The sequence below is a fragment of the Halichoerus grypus genome, chromosome 11 (assembly GCF_964656455.1).
Source record: "Halichoerus grypus chromosome 11, mHalGry1.hap1.1, whole genome shotgun sequence".
NCBI lineage: Eukaryota > Metazoa > Chordata > Mammalia > Carnivora > Phocidae > Halichoerus > Halichoerus grypus.
The window spans coordinates 94137179-94158758 of record NC_135722.1 but is presented as its reverse complement, the minus strand read 5'-3'; the positions used below and the strand labels follow the sequence as shown (position 1 = coordinate 94158758).

Below are 21580 nucleotides of genomic sequence, written 5' to 3'. Positions count from 1 at the left end.
ACTGTTGTGGGGCAGGGATAGCAAGGGACAGTGAGCAGAAGGATGACTGGCAAAAGCATAATAGGTTTCAGAGTGGATCAAGTAGTAACGAAAGGGCTTGGTTAATGTTTGTCTCATCAAAACCTAGTGAGAGGGGGTTGGAATTTAATGATCAGACTCATAGATTGAATTATTTATCATTTGTTGGATCTATAAGGACACCTAAATTAACTGGGTTTTAACTCAATATGGTCTTCATACCAACATGTATGTTCCACCATTTTCAAGCAATCCTTTCATTGTATTCATAAATTTCTGTATTAAAGAACATTTTGAAATCTTCCTGCAGAAAGCTATGTGAATAATGTATCTTATTAACAAATGCAGGTAATATTCTTGTGCTCAGAGTAGTCATTTAAAGCAGTATTTCTTATAGAATAAAGCCTTTAAAAAAGCATACCTGGGGCGCTTGTGTGGCTGTCAGTTAAGCTTCTGACTTCTGATTTAGGCTCAGGTCACGATCTCAGGGTCATGAGATCCAGCCCCACGTTGGGCTACATGCTCAGCGGGGAGTCTGCTTGAGATTCTTTCCCTCTGCCTCTCCCCCTGCTCTCTTTAAATCTTAAAAAAAAAAAAAAAAGCAACCCTTTTCTGTGAATGCTACACATTACAGGTTGTGTGTCTTTGTGAATATACATTTGTGCATACATACACAACAGTATGGATAGGTCTCGTTGGTTATGATTATGGTATCCCCAAGAAACTAGAGTAGATCTTTCTGGTTCAGAGCAAACTGAAAATGTAGTTGATCTTAGAAAACTTTAGAACATAGGCATGAACATCAAGTTGTTATAAGCTTACAAATTGAGCTGAACTATAGTCACTAGACATATCCGTAGTTTCTCTTATTCTGGCTCAACCTTGGCCCAAAGAAGGCAAAACCTTTCTCTTGATTTCCTCATTGCACCACTGAAGCAAGTGGGCCTTTTCAAAATATTTTCATTATGTAATAAGGGATGGCAAAAGAAAAATAAACACAGGGTAGAGGGATATAAACAAAAATGGCTTAAAAATTAGAGGGTTCTGATCCTACCATGGCTTCTTTCTCTCCTTTCTGAAGGCTGTCTCAGAATAACAACATTCTGGAAGCTTAAGGGCAGGCAAACTCTTGCAAGTACCTAGGCTGGGTCCCTCACACCTTTACTCCCAACGCACTTCATTGTACCTTCTTTTTTGACACTTTTGCCCTAGGTTACTATCTAATCTAAAGCGGAATATCAATGTCTGTTCTAAGAGAGGTGTTTTTTTACTTAGCTGAATGACACCCTTCAGATGAGACCTTATTTTATATCCACAGGAATGGGGACAGATCCTGTAAAATAACAAAGGAGCACTAACCAGGTAGTTGAGTAACCTCAATTCTTGCCCCTATTTTGTTACCAACTTCTTACCAAATTTCTTACCAATTTTCTTACCAACTTCTGAAATCTCATCTACAAAAATGAAGTTATCGACCTAGTCTGACTTTAAGGCCCATTCAAGTTCTATCCTTCTATTATCATCCTTCACCAACAGGATAGACATCTTTCTGTATGTACTGTGACTCTATCCTTATTTTTCAAAAGAAGATAAAGAAGCTCAGAGAAGTCAAGCGACTCACTCACATCACACCCCTAGTAAATGACAGAGCCTGGACTCACCTCCAGATCGCATCCACAGAACAAATGTCTTTTCAAATGGCTTTGTGGCTCTAGCATCACAGGCAGAGAAGAAAAGATCCCATGGGTTGGACACCTGGATGCCAGCACCTCCCCCTCTTTATATGGCTTCCTCCGGAACTGCTATATTTTGTGAGATCATGGCAGCTTAGTCTTGGTTGATGGGTTCAGAGATGGGCATGAACCAAATTAGGAATGTAGAATCATTCCACAGAATTTGGAAATATGAAAGGGAATTGGTCTGAGATGACTGAAGCCGTAAAATGGAAACCTCAGGAGATGTTAGCATCCATGTTTCCTAGTGAGTGAAGGAAGCCACTTGTCAATGTGGAACAATGAAGCAGAGGGGAGAGATGGAGAGTCGTGGCAGAATCTGGACCCTGAGTTTTGGTCGTTCATGAGGTCCAGCTGCACACTTGACCTTCTAACAGCTTGGTCATTCTGTCCTCCCTTGTATTCTGTGTGCTAATGTGTCCCCTTCTTGCTTTAATTGTTGAATGACCCAGAACTATTGTAACAAATTACCACAAACTGAAGGACTGGAAACAACCGAAACATATTCTGTCACCGTTCTAGAGGCCAGAAACCCAGGATCAAGGTGTTGGCCAGGTTGGCTCCTTCTGGAGGCTGACAGAAGTTGTTCCATGTCTATTTCCTAGATTCTACTGGCTGTTGGCAATCCTTGGTATTCTTTGCCTTGTAGACTCACCGCTCCTCCATCTTCCCTGCCTCCCTCTTCACGTGACCTCCCCATCTCCATGTGTCTCTATGTGTTTTCTCCCCTTCTTTTCTCTTACAAGGAAGCTTGTCATTGGACGTAGAGCCCACCCCTATGCAGGATGATCTCTTCAGCTTAATTATGTCTGTAAAGTCCCTTTTTGCAAATAAGACCACATGCACAAATTCTGGGTGGACATGTTTTGGGGGGAGGCTGATATGAACCTACAGAAAAAGAGAATCTCAAATGATAGTGATTAGTTTCAAGACGTAGTGATATCCATCTCAATAAATTATTTCATATATTTCCTTATACTTTCCCTACCTGCCACCAGTGCCCTTATTTTTCTTGCTGTAAGGTCATTTGGACATTTAACAAATTTAACACTATAATCTAAAAAGTAATATTGTGTTGCAAAACATTTTAGATTTACTTTTTCTTATGTTACAAAGACAAGAAAGATGGTGAGGTGATCTCAGTTTGCTTAGTTCAAATGTTGTCAGTGACATATAGCTGTAGGTAAGATTAAGAAAATGTCCTCTCCCACTTATGGCTTCCATGGATAGCTGAAAATTCATTTGTGCTTTTGTAAGTGCTCAGGACACCTGGAAGTAGAATGGTTTACTGAAAGAGTTCTCATGTCTAGACACCACATAGGTTAGGTTTTTTGTTGTTGTTGTTGTTGTTGTTTTTAGAAGTAACAAAGAAGAGGAAGTATGTCAGTGTTTGGTATTTTAACCAATATAAATTGCCTTCTTTTCCAAGGAAATGTTCCTTATTATATGAAGTCAATTTCCACATAACCCGCCGTTTGTTAGGGTAACAAATTTATCCCATCTTGGAATCTCAAATAAAAAATCCATGTTAATGCCCGTATGTAGCTGGTTTTATGTCTATTAGTAGCTGTCTTCAAATCCACACTAGGGCAGAGTAAAACTATTTATACTGGTATTAAAAAAAAAAAAAACCTATAATATCAACAAAAATACAAAGTCCCTGGTTTATGAGCTGTGTTTCATTGGGAAGATACTAAGGGATGAATTCAATAAAAAACAAAACCATGCCTTCCACTCAGTATAATCTTATGGATGCCTTCCATCATCCAGACTCATTACTGGGGTATTGTTTTACCTGACAAAGGACACCCACAAGGTTTAAACTTTGTGCATATTTTTGGTGTTCTGATCCTCTCACAAGGCAATTTCCCACTGCATACCATCTTAGAAATAAAGTTTGAATTTAAATGGGAACCAGCCTTGAAGCCGTCATACAGATCTTTTGTCAGATGAAAATACAGTCTTCCAAAATGTATGCAACGATACCTCATTCTCAGCTCCCTTACCTTGCTGTTATAACCAGTCTCTTATGTATCACAGCAGATGACTTAGTTCTGTTTTAATAAAGTAAATCCAAAAATAGGAATGCCAAGCTCCTGCCATGTAAAATTTCTCAGTTTGGTGCTAAAAAAGAAGATATAGTTTCATAGAGTGACAAAAATGCTATAAACATGTGATGGCAGATTTGTTTGGGGTAGAGTTAATTACTTCCTTGTTAATTCCTGATAGAACTTAGAAGGCTCTCTAACAGCTCACTTTTGGCTATTGATTTATCTCTTTATGGGAAGAGTCACAGATTATTAAGTTTTGTGGTTTTTTTAATGCACACTTTTTCTTGTAGGTTACAATTCTATCTGATTTTATAATTTTCCATCTTGAAACTGACTTGATCCTTTTTAATGATGTTCATGCCCTTAATCAAGAGTGTATAAACAATCCATATTACAAGTTTCATAAAGACATATGTGAACATTTAACAGGCTTTGGGAGACATTTGCAGTTTAAAATATCTAGATCACTTCTTTTTTTCTTGGAGATTATCCTGTACGAGTAACAGGCAGAGAAAATATTTCCCATGCCTGTGAGTATTTAGGAGTTCCTTTGCGTGCCTAGGCCTTTTTTTTCCCCCTCATAAAGGGGAAGTGGTGTGCGTTGGGGGTGGGTGAAAGAAAAATGACAAGAAGCAAGAGCTTTGCTCCTGTAGGATCAAATTCCAAGCGGAATTCCTTCATACACTTCCATTTCTGTTGTGAGAGTGCAGTGTGGTGTTCGTTTTCACTGTATCTGCTCGCTTAATTGTTTCTGCCTGTTCATTTCATTCTTCAGTGAAAACATTAGCCTAAGGGACATTTGAAAATCAAAAGGTGGGCTTGAAGTTTAACAGGAAATGAACAGTGGTGTTGCTGCAATATTAAAGTAAAAGTTTAGAACCAAAAGAAAATAGCCATATTTCTAAATTTAATCTATCTTTTCTCTTTTTTGTTGTTTCCTTTTGCTCTCCCAAACAGCAAGATTAAAGAAAAACATTCCATGGCTTCTACAGTTTTACATGCCCAAGGTATATAAGGGATGCTGGGAGGTCTGCATTAATGGAACTCATCTTAGATGTGCTGAAAATCAGGAGGTTTTGAGTGATTAGGTAGCAGTATTTAAAACCCAGGACAAATTTCCTGACAGCTGTAATTATTTAATTCTGTTAGAAGTATCCCTCGCCACCCCCAAACCTCCTCCTGCCAGAATTATCCAGATAATTAAGGAAGTGGTGGGAAGGTTAGAATCTGAACCATCTCCAAACCAAAACTGACTGGATAATTGTCCAGCTCTCTGCTTCACTTACAGTGTAGAAATAGGATTTCAGCATCTCTGTGTATGCTAGTGAAGCGTGACCTCTAGGAGGGAAGTTGTCTTCCAACAGAATAGAACTTGAACTTCAGAAGTTCTTTATTCCTCCACCAAGTTGCCCATTTACACTCAAGGTGAGGTGGCTCAAATGCAACAAACATCAGGGATGCTAAATGCTGCTGTTGAACCAACTCAGGATGAAGTGTCACCATTGTCCAGTTGCTCTTTGATCCCGGAGACAAAAGATCGAGCAGATATTCAAACACCAAGCTCAGGAAATATCAGCTTAAAAATACCGCCTCTTTTACAACTACTTTGTCCACCAAGGAAATCAAACAATTCAAGAAGGGCAAAGCAACCAGCAGAGCAAAGTTGTTTGCAATGGCCCACTGGCTACAGATATCTTAAGAGGTGAATGGTGAGGTGGAAAATATCAGACTTAAAAAAAATAATAAATAAAAGTGTAGGCACTTAAATATATAGAATTTATTAGATCATTTATTGGGGGGGAAATAATTTGGGTTATTCAAATGGCCATGCCGAGAAATAGTTAAATAACAAGTCATTACCTTTTCTTGCCTTGAAGAACAATGGATTTGGGATGGATCCAAATTTGCAAAGAGCAATCATGATTTTTATATTCAGTTATCTCATGGAAAGATCGCTGTGCTTTTGTATCATTTTGCTAACACTCTATTTCATAGGCTTCGCACACTTGGAGAAGTCACTTAATCAAAAGTAATATTCATTTATGGATTGATTATGTATCACACTAATTCGTTTTAAGAGTAGCAGGACAAGAGAACTGTTGATGATAAAACACAATTTTGGGAAGAAGTGGTTTGCTTAGCTACCTTTACAATGATTATTCTCTGTGGAGAATATCACCTTTTGGCTGTTTCTGTTAGTGGAGTGGAAGCAGTGTTGGTGGGGGTGGGGGTGGGGTGCAACACTAGGTGTAGGTTTGAAATGGGAAAGCAAGGCAAATGAACAAATTGCAAGTTAAATACTTTAGGGGGAGGGGATGTATTTTTACAGGTATCAATTATTGTCGTTACAAGTAATAAATAATGCTAAATAAAACATGTAACTAAACGGGCATTAAAGACCTTTTACATACATAGAAGAAAAGAGAACCTTTTTTTCCTCCTATGCTGCAGACTGCAGGCATTTTCCTCTCCCTCTGTCAAGTGCAATTCTTTCTTGATGAATGACAAGGCAGGATAATAGGCTGTGGTCGCCATGGCAACCAGACAGCAGCACTGTGTGCCTAGCATTTTTTCATCTGAAAATGAAACCAGAAGCAAAGGAAAGCTGAAAATGTAACCAACAGATTAACTGATACAAAAAAAGAAAAGAAAGAAAGAAAGAAAGAGAGAAAGAAAGAAAGAAAAAGGCAAGTTAGATTACAAGCAATTAAAATTACAGTACCTGCCTCTCTCCCTCTCTCTCCCTCTCTCTCTCTCTCCCTCTCTCTCTCTCTCTCTCTCTCTCACACACACACACACACACAGGCACTCACACACCGACCAGATATTTTAAAATTCTATTTGATAAACATGCAACAATCATGTTTTATCTTTATTTTTCAAAATACCTCATTTGTTTTGAAATCTAGGAATAACTGATCCTTTTTAAAAGAGGCATTTAATTTTACTAGACACTGCAATTTATTAAGCTTGAGGTACTGTGTTTGTCCTGGAATTTCTAAATTCCTTTCCTCTCTAGTGCCTATCCCTAAACTATGCAGAGACCAAGGGCTTGGTGTGCAACAGTTTTATCTGAGGGCAGGATTGGTGGGGGGAGCAAGGGAAGAAAGGTGACCTGGAGCTGAGAAATAAGAGGACAATTCTATATTAACCCTCGGGGACTCTACATACTCCAACTACTGTATTTACTAGAGTCAGAGTTGCTCTTCTGTTGAGCTAAAATAAAGCTACAGTGCTTTGCTATATTCTCCTTCCTTACATTAGAAGGTCCCTGAATTCCCATTCAGAACACCATGTATTCTGCCCATATAATTTCCTTTTATTTACTGATAACAAAACCTTCATGGCAGCTTTCCTTTTAGATGTTCCCTGCCTCTGCTGTATGCATATATAGTAGAAAACAGATATAAAGGAGGATTTTCGAAGAGCAATGGCCCCTCTGCAATGGATATCGGTAGAAGCAAAGAACACGGAGCTGGAAGTTAGAGGACAGGAGTCCTGTGAAGCTCTCAGATTTGCAGCCCCGGGGTTGGCTAGCATGGGGGCGGGGTGGTGGTGGAGGAGAAGAAACAAATAGGCCTTGGAATCAGCATGCTTGATTGGATTCTTAGGTCCACCCCTTTGGTGATATGATCATAGGTATCAATGTCTATTATGAATGAACCCTAGAGTTCTTAACCTCTCTGAGCTTCAGTATTTTTCATCTCTAAAATGGGCACATCTTACCTACTTCATGGGACTTTTGAGAAGATTTTTGTTAAAGATTTTATTTATGTATTTGACAGAGAGAAAGCAAGAGAGGGAACACAATCAGGGGGAGTGGGAGAGGGAGAAGCAGGCTCCCCACTGAGCAGGGAGCCCGATGTGGGGCTCGATCCCAAGGCCCTGGGATCATGACCTGAGCCGAAGGCAGACGCTTAACAACTGAGCCACCCAGGTGCCCCAACTTTTGAGAAGATTAATGAGATCATTTGTTGAGAGTGGTATATAGCAGCAATCGGTGAAAAAGAGTCCTCTTCCCTGCAGTCAAAACTTTCCGTTTTCTAATCTGTGTAGTACAAATATCTGTAGAGTGTATGTGTGAGAGAGAGCGAGAGAGAAAGGGAGGGAGGGAAGGAAGGAGGGTATGTATACTAACCACCTGTTTCAGAAGGCTGTAGATCAAATAAGTGAATTTATGTGAAATACTTTTAAAGTATGGGATGTTGACGAAAAAGAAAGGTGGTGTCACCCAGATGTTGAGAAACTCCTTTTCCAGGAGCATCTAAAGAAACGTGTGTGACTCCGACCTGCCCCGAGGCAGAGGGATGGGCTGACCAGCTACACTCCAAGGGTTCCTATCTCAAGAGCTCTGCTCTTGTGCAGAAGAAGATTGAAATGTCTGAGGCCCGCAGAGCAAGTCCAGGGACTCTAGCCGGAGCATCGGGTTGTCTGAGCGCTGACGTGTACCCAGGATGAGTCCGCTCGGAGCACGCCCAGTTTTCCCTGACATGCGCAGTGGCTGCGTGGCCACCCACAGTAAGACCTAATAAATCCTTCCTTTGTCCCCATTTCCCCCAACACACACAAATGCAAAGTAAACAGTCAGATCAAAGCTTTTAATGTGCTTTGTACTGTTTTATTTGAAAAGATCAGGTCTGATATTTGAGAGGAAGAGTCCATCTGGCTGGGCTGAGCTCAAGAAGCCTCAGACAAATTGTAAACAGGACCAGGGCACAAACCCCTCTCCAGGCCCACAGCCTGACGCTGCCATCACCAAGGCACCGTTCCATGCTAGTCGGCTCTCCCTGAGCATCCGTGCAAAGGGAACCTAGTGTATTGAAACTGATCCTCTTTGCAAGCTTTGCCTAAAATTTTCTAGCATCTACTTTACCCGCTATCATCGACCTTCTGTTGAAGCTTCTGTCGTCCTGGGACTATACCTGTTCATAGTTTTAAAATTTCCAACAGTCGATATCATGGTGCTTTTAGAAACCCTTAAGACCCTCCGTTGTTCAAACGAACTCCTTAGTAATTTAGAGTCAAAACGTGAGGAATGGACATTTGAGCTGAGAAAATAATTGCTTTATTAAATGTGCCATACATTTTTTTAAAGGTAAGGCTTGCACTTTTGCCCCCTATGGAATACGAGGAAGGAAACGTAGTATTTATCACACATCATGCTGTTATTTATTGAGGTACCTCTTCATAGGATTGAGAGCTCCCTACAGACAGGGATCATATCTATCTTGCTGACTTAACACATCTCCCTGGCCTGAGTGTTCAGCTCATAGTAGGCACTTAATACATGTTTGTTAATCAAATGAGTTTGCAGTCAGACACACATGTTTTTACTATAGCTCTACAGCTTACTCATTGTGACTATGGGCATCTTTGCTTTTTGAACTTTCTTGTCTGTGAAACGAGATAACTCTTCATATAATTGTGATTGCTAAATAACACAGGTGTGTCGGGACACCTGGGTGGCTCAGTCGGTTAAGCGTCTTGCTTTCGGCTCAGGACATGATCCCAGAGTCCTGGGATCGAGTCCTGCACTGGGCTCCTTGCTCAGCGGGGAGCCTGCTTCTCCTTCTGCCTGCCACTCCCCCTGCTTGTGCTCTCTCTCTCTCTGACAAATAATTAAATAAAATCTTTAAAAATAGATAAGATATGTGTGTAAAAATGCAAAGTTCTTGGCATAATATAGTAGATATACAATAGCTACTAGTTTTCTTTTTATTTCAATGCCTTCTGTTGAATTTTTTAAGCGAATCACTGGCCATTTCAAAAGGTCTTTCCTGGTAATTGTTGGAAGCCATATAATGTGGATAAAAGAGGTATAGGTTCCTAAAAGTTTCATTCCCCAGAAACTGGTTATGTGGATCTATTCCAAAGACCATGTCTGTTGCAAGAGCAGAAGAGCAGATGCCATCTACAATTCACGACAACAAGGAACGTGGAATTCGATTGGGAAGACTGGGTTGGGAAGCGAGGATAGACCGCCAGGGTTGGCAGCAGATGATGGACCAACATAAATGCACAGCAGCATGACCATTAATCTCAGGTTGACCACCTGTGTAGGAGCATCTGGAGAATAAATCACAGACCACAAACTTGGCACAAGTGAGATGCACACAGCATTAGCTGAGTTCAAAGAGTGCACTGACGTTCAGCAACATTTATTGAGCATCTACTGTATATGGGACGATGATCAGGTACTTTCACGTTGTGTGTATGTCTCTTAACTTTGGAGGCGGTAACACAGCAGTAAAGCACAGGTTCAAGAGTCAGACTGTCAGGGTTTCTGTCCAGACTCTTCGCTTAGTAGCTTCCTAACTAGGTACGTCACTTAAATTATTTTATTAAAGAACGATGGTATCTACCTACAAAATTTTTGTGGTCATTAAATGATTCAATACATATGAAAGCACTTAGAACAGGGCCTGCACATAGAAGGTGAAATAAAATTTCAATAAATTTTAGCTGTTGTGGTTTGATTCGGACTCATTCTTTTTATTAAGGTTAAGAAAGATTATGAACTTAGGAAAGAGCTACAGACCAGGGATCAGAAAACATGGGTTGGAAAATCAGTTCTGCCACTGATTCATAAGCCCTGGGTTCCCCATCTGAAAATGGACGTAAGAAGACCTGGCTCAAAAGATATGTCACAAGAAGTCCACCTATTAAGAGACCAAAGCTAAGTGAGTCAATTGAGCACCTGCAGGTGATAAGCAGAGTTTCAGACTGCAGGCAGTTTAGTACCAGGGAAGCTTAGCAGCTGACCCCAGGCCAAGGCAGCAGGGGTTCAAGCTCAGGCCCCCCAGAAACTGAGATGCAGGGATAGGGACCCAAGCATTGAAGATGATGTCACTCAGATCAGCACAACAGTCAACTTAACCATGAGACACACTGATGCCAAATTAATCTTCCAAGCACACCATTCAGATGAGATCATCATACTCATAGGCCTCCAGTCACTTCCACTGGCCTAAGAATAAAAATCTAAGCTCCTGTGATAAGCATACAAGTTCTTCCAGGATTTTCTTTCAAAATCCACTTTCTGCTTTATCTCTCTTTCAAAATCACTAAGATACTGGCTGTTTCCTATACATGCACATGGCATTCAAGGGATAAAGACAGAAACTTTGGTCTCATCCTTCTCTCCATCTAAAACACTACTCCTTTCCATCTACCTGTCCAAGTTACCCATGACCTTCGAGTCTCAGCTAAAGGCAATGTCCTTTATGAAGCTGTCCGTATGCCTTATGTTGTGACTGTTCTTTAGCTCTTGGGCGTTGAGTAGTTCCTAGTCTGTATTAGAATCATCTCTATTTTTTAAAAGATTTTATTTATTTGACAGAGAGTGAGAGAGAGCAGAAGCAGGGGGAGTGGGAGAGGGAGAAGCAGACTACCCACTGAGCAAGGAGCCTGACTCAGAGCTCGATCCCAAGACCATGACCTGGGCCGAAGGCAGACACTTAACCATCTGAGCCACCCAGGTGGCCCCTAGAATCATTTCTGTATCTTCCTTTCTCTCCTGAAAAAGTACAGGTTCATTCAATGGGCAGAGTTTTAACTGTTTCAGCCTCATTTGCTTGAAAAGGAGCTTAAACATAGTGGTCAAGCAACATATGTTTGTGTTATTTGTTTGATAACTGTACTGAGTGAATGAATGGATGGATGAATGAATGATTGATGGCAAAGGCAGGTAAATTTATAAATCCCTCACCTATAGCCAGGTTTTGTTTTCCAAGGCTGATCTATATAGACGTTAGTATTCATTATAATAACAATAATAACTATGAATTAACATTTATCAATACCTATTATGGGCTAGGCATTGAACAAAGAGGTATGCCGTGGTGAGTGAAACATACACATCTCTCCTCTGCGAGGCTCAGTCCTATGGAAGGGACATGCATTACCAAATCACTGCCCAAAGATATAATTACAAACCATGAATGCTATAAAGAAAAACATTATAGCCAGTTATGAGAACACAAACAAAGGGACAGGATCTAATTGGGGAGAGGTCAGGAAAGCCTTCCTTGAGGAATCGATGTTTCTATTCAGATTTGAATGATGATAGCAGTTGATCATGGACAGAGTAGTGACTTGACAGCAGGGGACTCAATAGAATGGCCATTTAAAGGCATTTCTACCCTGCAATCAGATGTTTCCAGCCTGTGTGAGGATAGCAAGTGGTCTAGCATCACTGCTAATAATTTTGAGTGTATGTTGCAAACAAAGTAGGCAGACAGTAAGAAGGATGGTCCAGGGAAGTACATGAGAGGGAAAAAAGTAGCTCAATGAATAAATAATAAACCTGAATACATAGAGAAATAAACACAATGCAAAAAGGAGGAAATGATGAGTATACCATCAATTTCTATCCTAATGTCTCCAATAAATTCCATAAATCTTTAACCTACAAGTATTTTTGGTTTGCAGTTAAACATTTTGCATTTAGAATTTAAGGAAAGAGTTTGACTAAAGGCTCTCCTAACTTGGCCCTTCATGAGAATACACGTGTTTGTGTCTAGGTCCTGGCCCAATATGATGTTTCACCCTTCTGGATGTGTGAAGTGACAGAAACAAAGAAGAGTAAGGGCTGGATGGACTTAAATGTGAGGGGCTCATGGTGGTTTTTCTGTGCCTCTGAATCTGACTGGATATTTATTTATAAACACACTTCCAGCTGAACTAGGAAAATAAATGGGATAGCCAAAAGTTGTGCCTGGAAAAGTGGGAGAAGGCAGGTGGAGTGGTCTGGATAACCTCTGTGGTCCATGCCCGCGGCCAAAGTTCTTAAGAATTGAGAGAGCAAAGGGAGAAGGTGCATCGAGAACTCTGAGACACTGCATTAACGATTCAGTATTCACAGGGAATTTTTGGGATCAGAACAGTGCCCTTGGGCTCTGAGAGGCATCCTGTACATTCCAAACAAGTAGCATATTTTCTCTACCTCCCTGCATGGGCTTCATGAACTTGTCTAGCTCTTCTGACCCAATGCTGGAAATGCCTACTGCGAGGGAAGAGACCCATTTCTGGGGACAGCACTATTTAAACTTCAGTGGCTTTGAATCTGAAGGAAGATGGAAGAAGCCGAGTCTTCAGATTGCTGAGAACAAAGAGTGTGGAAAGTAGAAACCCTGGGTACAAAAAATAAGCTTTGTCTGCTCAGCAGTTGTTCTCAGGCAAGTGAAGACAAGTGATTTAGCCTGCCTCATTCCCTCCTTCACCCACAAGACTGCCTGGGTGTCAGAAAACCTACCATGGGAGAACGCTTCTCTGAGATGTTAAGTCAGGGTTGGAGGCTCCTTTATTAAAGCACTAATACCCAGGGGAGGAGCCTACCTTATTAAATAATATCTTAAAGAAGCATTAATATGTCAGTTATTTTTTTTAATGGGTACAGAGAGCTGAACCTGAGGCCCTGAAGAGAGGAGATGTGTGACAAAGCTAAGGGTTGGGTGCAGGCACTACTAATTGGGATAACGCTGGAGAAAATCCCATCCAACTTCACAAGGGAGGCTGCTCAACCAGGCTCTCTGTTCTACTAGAGCCCCTGTTGGCTCCCAATAAACAGCTCTTGGTCTCATACAAAGTCACCATATATGCAAATACTTCATTCATAAAAGGGTCACGTGCATCAATTAGACAATAAAAATAAACATGTGCACATATTTGGAGCATTTTCTCCTTAGCATGCATAGAACTGCACGCGGTTGGGTATTTAGCCAGATGCAAGAAAAAGTGATTATAAGCTACACACAAAATAAAAAGCATGCAAGACTTCCTCACTGCAAGCATGATTAACTCATCCCATGCTTTTGTGAATGGGCAACACTGACTAGCAATCAGACCATAAGCAAATTGACCAATCAGAACTCGACAACGACTTGATCCCAAACTGGTCCCACACACAAGAAATGCCAATTTTCAGAGCCTGATAACAAACCTTGAAAAGCTCTTGGTACCGGAACTTTATAAACAAACAAACAAACAAACAGTTGGAAAGGTGGATTACTTACTCATGGTTATTAGCTCATAAAAAGACTATAATCATTGCAAAATTTTCAGAGAATATGTAAGATGATGAGTAGGGCTGGAAACGGAAACATGTTTAAAAAGGCAAAAAGGAGTGACTTTGGGAAAAGGTGGTTTGTTTTATTGTATGGGCTTTCGTTTTGGGTTCAAAAGCCACCCAGAAGTTTTTTCTCAGCACTAGCATTTTTTTCATTTCCTTTCTGGGCCCCCCTGGCTGCCCGTGGAATAGATTTGACCCCCACAGGCGGTAGAAGCTCTTCTCTCTTAAATGTCTGAAGGAGGTCTCTGCGATGCACCTTGGGGCATTCAAAATCAGCATTTCATCTCAATTAATGTGTTGTGCTGGGGTTGTCCCTTTTTAAAGAAGTTATTGAAAAGTTAGCACTGAGAAGATAAGCTTCTCATTCATTACATGGCTCTATGATCAGCTGGATTTGGACTAGGTATTCATAAGTTTCGAAGTTCAATCTCTAAGTAAACCAGTTAGGTTTATTCCACAAACTCTTGTCGGTCCTCACCAGAACCATGATCTCAGATAGTTCAGCCTAGGTCCAGCTGGCAAATGCCATTGTTTAAAGGAGATGAGAGCATTGTTTAAAGAAAGTGTGGGTGGACCCATGTGCATCATTGACGTATGTGTTCAGCGATGCGTGAATCAGGCAAATCATCTTGATATACAGAGGAAAGGATATATTATTACCTAAGTAGATGTCTTGAAATAGAAACATAATTCGAAGAATAAATATGTTTCCCCATTGCTAGTGATTCCCCTGCAAATGTTTTTAATGTACTTAACTTAATTATCCATAAGAACAGACAGAATGGGATCGCAACATTCTAGATAATCTAAAAAGCATTTCTTTTCTTTTTTTAAGAATTTATTTATTTTTTTAAATTCAATTAGCCAACATATAGTACATCATTAGTTTAAGATGTAGTGTTCAACGATTCATCAGTTGTGTATAACACCCAGTGCTCATCACATCACAGGCCTTCCTTAATGCTCATCACCCAATTACCCCATCCCCCCAAAAGCATTTCTATTTGGCTTTAGAATACAATGTTCACCATTCCTGCACAGACCAATCTTCTCCATTATATTTTGCTTAACCCAAAACCTGCATTTACTAGAGAAAGTCATTGGACATGAACTTTTATGCAAATTTTCATCTTGTCCTTTCCTTTGGATATTTTCACCAGTCTCTTCATCTTTTTTTTTCTCATGCATAAATCAGGCAGGAACTCACACCATTAATTTTCCTGGAATTGAATGCAGTTTAAAGCCAGAAAATGACAACAATTTCTTTACATGTCTATTTCCCCTTACTAGGTGAGCACTTCGAGGACCAGGATCATGATTATTCATCCTTATATTCCCAAAATGTAGTAGGTCCTCAATTAATGTTTATTGAATGAATTAAGTACAAAATATGTAGCAACCCATTAAAATATTTTGCCAGTCAATTCTATAATTTTTTTTAACTGTTGGTTTAGCATAAGGCATTACATTGCTCTGGGCAAGCAGGTAAGTGGCTATTTACAAGGCAGATTTATATATAATTGGATATAATGTATTCTAATGATTTGAATTGATTTGGTTAGTCTAATTGAGATGAAAGACACTCAGTCCATTGGTGTTATTTATTTCCTTGGTGGTAATAAATGAAATTCCTTCTAATACCTTGCTGATGGCAATTTGTGTGTCAGACGAACAGTTGGAGTCTTTCACTTTTGCCACAATGGTTTAGGGGCAAACAATAGGACCCTTAAAAACCCATCTAATCTAGCTTTATTGTTTCATAAACTGTCAGACTCTTCATTTTCTTTGTCATGATGGGAAGACAGGAAAGGATGTAAGAAGAGCAGAGAGAGGACCATGGGGCTTAAGGAGCAAAAAGACTTTGAGATAATGTAAATAATAAAATTGGTATGTTGAGAAACTGCTTTCCCTCTAATCTCTTCCTCACTTTTATTTTTGGAAACATGCAGTACATAGAACATGCAGTACAAGATAAATGACAAATGTAGAAATTCCTAATTATCTTGTGAATAGCAAGATTGTAACAATGACACAATGTCATAACCAATTTGTAGAACCAGGTAGAAGGCTATTTTACTACAACAGGAAACACTGGGTGACACACTATGCCAAAATTAGTAAATTAAGTGAACTGAAAGCCAAAGGTGGGTTCACAGTTAAAAGATATTATTTATGAACATAGAAATAAAATTCCAGGTCAAAGAGTTTTAACTGCTTGTGTTGAGTGGAACGCTTTAAATTAGGCTTAGTTTGGGGGTACCTGGGTGGCTCAGTCATCAAGCGTCTGCCTTAGGCTCAGGTCATGGTCCCGGGGTCCTGGGATCTAGCCCTGCATCGGGCACCCTGCTTGGCGGGAAGCCTGCTTCTCCCTCTCCCACTCCCCCTGCTTGTGTTCCTTCTCTTTCTGACTCTATCTCTGTGTCATATAAATAAATAAAATCTTTAAAAAAATAAAAATAAAAATAAATAAATTAGGCTTAGTTTGTATATGAAGAGCCAATGACAACTTTTACTCAAAATTAAGCAATTTTCTAATTTTTTGACAGTGTATTAATAGATCAAATAGTTCATCTTGATTCCAACGATTTGAAGTAGACTTTAGATTTTAGAAATTAAACAAATCCTTCAAGGATTCAAATAGAACCATGACCTAGAAGTCAGGAAAGGTAAGTTTGAGTCTTGTCCTGCATAACTTCACAGTAATTGCCCAATATTTGTTCCCTCAAATGTCTCCTTTACCAAAATGAGATAATAGCACATGGATATTATGGAGACAAACAAGATAACAGATAAGAAAGTACAGCTCTAATCCTTTGGGAGAAATCCATCATAGAAATACAAGGGATTGTTGTTTTTATTATGTCAGAATCAGCTAAAGTCTGCATTCAGTTCTAGCCATCCAGCAAAATATGAATTTAGAAATAGATTAAAGAAAAGCCACTCAATAATTAAAAGTTCTAGAAATAGATGTTACTAAGGAAGATTAAAGGAACTGATATTTATATTTATCCCATTGGAGAAATGGTCAAAGGAGAGTGAAATAATGGTTCAGGATTAGAGCAGTGGTTCTCAAAGTGTGGTCCCACGACCAATAGCAGCAGCATCACCTGAGAACTTAATAGAAATGCAAATACTAGGTCTCTACCCCAGACCTACATAGTCAGAAACTCTGGCGAAGGGACCCAGCAATCTGTGGTTCAACAACTCTCCAAGATGATTCTGATGCACATTCCAGGGTAAGAACCATTTAGAGAGTAGGAGTGGTGGTCTCAAGGAGAGCAATGAAAATGAGTGGTGTTAGCCATGGGAACAGAAAAGAAGGGAGGAGTGGATCCTTGACTGTTGAATCTTCCCCTGGTCAAAGCTACCAAATAGTGACGGATGAACATGAGGAAGTAACTTGGGGGAAAGATAGCACAGAAGCCATCTGGAAAGGGTTCCTTTCTCTCTCTCTCTCTTTTTTTTTCTTTCAAGGAATGTTTGGAGGTGTAGGAAGGTGCCAGGGCCATATAGCCTATAACTATATGTGATGGTATCCTCAGATGGAGTTTTAACATAGGTTTATTCAAAAATGAAGTCCCAAGAGAACAGTAGCATGAGAAATAAAGCCACACGCACACACAAAACTCAAGTAGCATTGGCTCTTAAATAGTTTATAATTAGTGGAAAGAGCCATAACTTTTCAGAAAATCAGTTTGAGAAAGAGAAAGAGAGAAATGCCCACAACAATAACAACAACAACAACAACAAAAACAGGAAAGAAAAAGAAAGAGAGAAGAGATGGAAGAGGAAGGAAGGGAAGAGAAAAAAAGGAAAGAGCAAGAGAAAATGGGGTACAGAGAAAGAATTGCCAGTCTCAGCACAGAAGGAATGAGAAAAAGAATGAAAAGAGGACTTTTAGTGTTTCTGGATAACACTACCATCCGACAGCACAGTACACTGGAGCCTTGCTAAGAATTTTGTTCTCTGGGACCAGACTATGGAACTGTTTTATCATGAATTTCAATTCATTTTAACAATTTGAATTGAGTTGAAATGCCTTGTTACGTATCTTTAGGCACTTTGGTAACCAAACTCCTGAGTAAGTGCCAGACCATACTCACCTTATATAACTCCCTCTCCTCTTGCAGAGAATTGTTACTATAGTGAGGAAACAAGTCCTTTTTTGGGACACATTTACTTTTATTTTATTTTATGTGGGATAGATAAGTGATAAGATGAGTGGACATATTAATATCTTTATGTACTACAGACAAAAGATTTCCAATTCTTTTTATGGGGAAGCTCCTCTTTCAAAGAAGGTTATTTATCAATCTAAACAGAGCAAGAAATAAGAAAATCCAGTTATTTAAAACATCAACACATGCATTAGTGATCTCAATTCTTCACATATGAAACGTCCCTCTCTTGATTACCTGATGCAAAATATTGATCCTAAACCCTTGTTATTCATCATTCATCTAGATGGCTGCTCCCCAGCATCAGTAGTTGTTAAGAAAAACATCTAAATGTAATAATATAAATGTGACACCAAACAAAAAAAATGCTTAAAATGTGCCAGATTAACTCTGCTTCTTTCTTTGAGAGTTATTAGACTGATAGTTTTGGGAGATGACATTTAGAATCCTAACTTCCACAAGTCACTCTACAAGGCTTCCCAAGATCTCCTTTGGGAAAGTTTGAGTCAAATATGTGAGTAAGATGACTTTGAGAGAAATATCTGATATATCAGATATCTTAATTGAGAGCAAAAAAGGATACTAGGAGACAGAATAATGGGCTGCATCTAAGGATGAGAAAAATGGTGTTTGAGAGCGGCATGTATAAAATAGACATAAGTGTTTTAATAGAGAATAAGATGATATGGGTCAACACTGCTAAATGGTTGCCAGGAAGATTAATATGAGGTTTTATTCATAGAAATCTAGTACTTAGAAAAAAATCCTTTTTAAAAAGTGATCATCAGGGATGTCTGGGTGGCTCAGTCGGTTAAGCGTCTGCCTTTGGCTCAGGTCATGATCCCAAGGTCCTGGGATCAAATCTCGCATTGGGCTCCTTGCTCAGTGGGGAACCTGTTTCTCCCTCTGCCTGCCGCTCCCCCTACTTGTCCTCTCTCTCTCTCTGAAAAATAAATAAATAAAATCTTTTAAAAAGTGATCATCACATTTTGCTCTCCACTCATCAGTACACATCTAGAAAATTGCATTCAATTCTGAGTGGCACATTTTAAAAGGCAAATAGACAAATGGGAGTGTGGAGACTAATAAGAACAATGAAGGTATTTGAAATAGTGCCACTATTTCAGGGGGTGGGAGGGGTATAGGAAGATGCAAGGGCCATATAGCCTAGAGAAACGTAGATTCTGGAAAGCATAGGATTTCTTCCTTTAGGTACCTGTAGAAGAAGATAGTAGAAGAGAATCAGATTTACAATCTGTGATCCATGGGTAGTACCAAGAATGATGGAAGAGTCTCCTGTGATTCAGTATAAGGAAAAAGTACTTAAATGATCTGAGTTGTTCACAGGTGGAATTGCTAATCCACAAAGTAGTCCATTATAGGCTAGCAGAGATAATTTAAGCAAAACATGGCCTAGATGGTACTTTTGCTTCTTTATCACTGAAAGTCTATATATCTAGAATCCAAAGGAAATTTAGCCAAAGCAAAATCAAAAGTGCATCCTATAAACTATATTAAATTTTTATAACATCTGCATCCCTGCTTTTCTCTATTAACCTGGGTAGTTAAAAGCCAATGGGATGTAATCTTGATTGCCTGGCTCTGATGGCCAAGAGGATTTGCATTCTTAGGTCCCACGGGACTGTGGCAGTCAGAGATGGTTCTTGGCAGAATGCCATCCCCGGGCACTGTGCAGACAGCAGACTGGGGCACACCACCCGTCTCCCAGCAGTCTTTTTGTAAAGGAGGCCTCTGGAGCTATTAAAAATATAATAGGCTACTGGACAAGCACAAAATTTTGAGAGTCAACAAAGAGCTTGGGCAGGGTTGAACAACAAGGTTCACCTCCTACGTGAAGCCACTCCTTCAAGACTGGGAGGTGGTTGTTTCATCTACTGCAGAGAAAACAGCACAGGGAGTCAAGCAAAATAAAGAAACAGAAATGTGTTTTAAATGAAAGAATCTCAGAAAAAAACCTTAATGAAATGGAGATAAGCAATTTACCCAATAAAGAGTTCAAAGTATTGGTCATAAAGATGTCCACCGAACTGAAAAGAAGAATGCATAAACACAATGAAAACTTCAACAGAGATGAAAAATATAAGGAAGTACCAAATAGAAATTACAGAGCTGAAAATACATAACTGAACTGACGAGGGGGGTTTGATAACAGACTGGAGAAAGTAGAAGAAAGAATCATCAACTCAAAGACAAGGCAGTGGAACTTACCCAATCAGAGCAGCAAAGAGAAAAAAGAATGAAAAAAAGTGAAGATACCTTAAGGGTCCAATGGGACAACATCAAATGGACTAATAGTCACATTAGAGGGGTTCCAGAAGGAGAAGAAGAGGAGAAAGGGGCAGAAATCGTGTTTGAAGAAATAATAGCTGACAGTGTCCCTAACCTGGAGAAGGAAACCAACATCCAAATCCAGGAAGCCCAGAGAGCTCCAAAGAAGATGAAACAAAAGTGACCCTCACCAAGACACATTATAATTAAAATGTCACAAGATAAAGACAAGGAGATAATATTAAAAGTAGAAAGGACTTCTTAAAACATTTTGCTACATTTACATTCAAGATCTTTGTAAAGCAAGAATAAGTCAATTACCATATTGCTCATTTTACAGAAGAGCCAACTCATCCACAGAAATTTTAAAGGCAATAATTATTGATAGAGTTAGATCTAGAACATGGAAACTTTATTCATGAAAATAAACCTGTCAGCTGTGCCTTTTGACCTTCACTATCTGGCATGCCTTCTAAAATTCTCCCTAACGTTGATTGAGATCATTAGTTAATAAATTCAAGTTCATGGAGTGTTATCCAAAGCCATAACCCATTATTCTATTGTTATGATAGTACTTTATGAGAGAGAGCAAGTGTTTGGTCATAGTCTAAGTGAATGGGGAAGTTGTAAAAGATCCTTTTCTAGAGGTCTTCAAGATATTGTGACCATTCTGCTATTGGCTAGGTCATACTTTTCCACTAAAGCTATCAGTTACTATACTGTGGGCAGAGTAGGAGATAACTTTGGGAATCATGAAATGCTGATTAACTCACTTGTGCATTACAACGCCAGCACATTTTCTTTTTCTTCATTGCACTGCTCTGAGCTATGATATCATTCTCCTCTACGCCATACTTGACCCCATGTAGTAATAGTGGTATACCTCTCGCAATCTCTGTGGCAAGCACTGAAACTGTTCTATGCATCAGCAAAAAGCAGAAGGGTCTTTTTAATCCTTGAGTTTATTACAAGTTTGACACTAGTCAGATTTACCTGATGTCAAGAAATAACCCTGGGGGGCGCCCGGGTGGCTCAGTTGGTTAAGCGACTGCCTTCGGCTTGGGTCATGATCTCAGGGTCCTGGGATCGAGTCCCACATCAGGCTCCCTGCTGGGCGGGAAGCCTGCTTCTCCCTCTCTCACTCCCCCTGCTTCTGTTCCCTCTCTCGCTGTCTCTCTCACTGTCAAATAAATAAATAATCTTTAAAAAAAATTAAAAAAAAAAAAAAAGAAATAACCCTGG

At 39.6% G+C, this 21580-nt stretch overlaps 1 long non-coding RNA gene across 1 annotated transcript in view; it reads right to left on the bottom strand.

Moving 5' to 3' along the window:
* Positions 1 to 21580, bottom strand: part of LOC144379460 (uncharacterized) — a 55963-nt gene extending 34383 nt beyond the window's left edge. The window contains exons 1-2 of the long non-coding RNA XR_013442562.1: positions 21332 to 21580; positions 6231 to 6431 (exon numbers count right to left, since the gene is read on the bottom strand). This is a non-coding gene — a long non-coding RNA (uncharacterized LOC144379460). The remainder of the gene's footprint in view (positions 1 to 6230; positions 6432 to 21331) is intronic.